Source organism: Corvus brachyrhynchos, unplaced genomic scaffold (genome assembly GCF_000691975.1).
Source record: "Corvus brachyrhynchos isolate BGI_N302 unplaced genomic scaffold, ASM69197v1 scaffold31, whole genome shotgun sequence".
NCBI classification, from domain to species: Eukaryota; Metazoa; Chordata; class Aves; order Passeriformes; family Corvidae; genus Corvus; species Corvus brachyrhynchos.
Window position 1 is genome coordinate 230,228 of NW_008236196.1, and position 1,203 is coordinate 231,430.

Consider the following 1,203-nt stretch of genomic DNA (forward strand, 5'->3'; position numbering starts at 1 on the left):
TCCATACAGAGCCCTGGGAAACTGGATTTCTTTGCAACAAGGACACCTCTGTGGCCCCTGCCCCTGCCTGTGCTAACATCTGTGGCTGGAAGATGCTTAAGATAGGGACATGAGGTCAGGCTAATCACAAATGACTGAAGATAGAGGGATTGCAGGCTATACCTTCTTTAAAGCTAATGTTCCGGCTCTGGATCTTGGGAGACCTGGAAAAGTCTATTTATTGAGTCTCTATACTGAGTCTAACACAAGGATGTTGAAAAAAGTAACTTTTCACAGAGTTTAAAGATTAATTTCTTTAAGCTTAATTAATGTTCTAAAACATCGAAGTAGACCTGGCATCTGGACTCCTGAAGAGCATGCAAACATGCCAGACTAGTAATATCCTTCTGATCACTTTCTGTATTTTCAGAAAATTTCTGGGTTTTTTCAGTCTACTTCTTCCCCACCAGTGAAAAACCACCTGTAGTGGTGGTTTGGTCCAAAATACTCATTACTGTTTATCTTCTGTGAGATAAGAATTAGGAGAAACGCAAAGCAGGCACCAAACTTGAAAGAATATAAAGAAGTTTATTAACAGACCTAAAAGAGGGAAAAAAAATTTTACCATACCTTCAGAACTCTCCTCCTCCCCCCACCTTCCTCCCTTCTCCCACTGACAATGTTCAAAGACAACCCTTAAGATGTTCAGTCTGTTTACCACTTCCATAATAACCTTGTTCAGTCCATTTAGAAAGAGAAGTCTCTTCTTGCTCATGCTATGAAAACATTATCACAACGAGACAGCCGCCCACTTCCAAATATTGTTCAGTCCATTTAGGAAGAGGAGTCTCTCTGCCTGCGTGTGAGTCCTTTCCCCCGACTTGCAGCTTTTCCCGCAACTGCTTTCGAGGGTCCACTCTTGAAGTTTTTTGGGGTACAATTTTAAGGTTGAGCCGTTCAGAAACAAAAACAGAGGCCCTTCTCCTTCCCTGGGAGCAAAGGGTCTTCATCATCTTCATCGTTAGGACTATCTCTGGGAGCATCTCTAGGAACTGAGGTTTTCTCCTTTCCCATTTGGAGCAAAAGTCCTCATCTGGTTCATCTCTAGGGACTGAGGTTTTCTCCTTTCCCGTTTGGAGCAAAAGTCCTCATCTGGTTCATCTCTAGGGACTGAGGTTTTCTCCTTTCCCATTTGGAGCAAAAGTCCTCATCTGGTCCATCTCT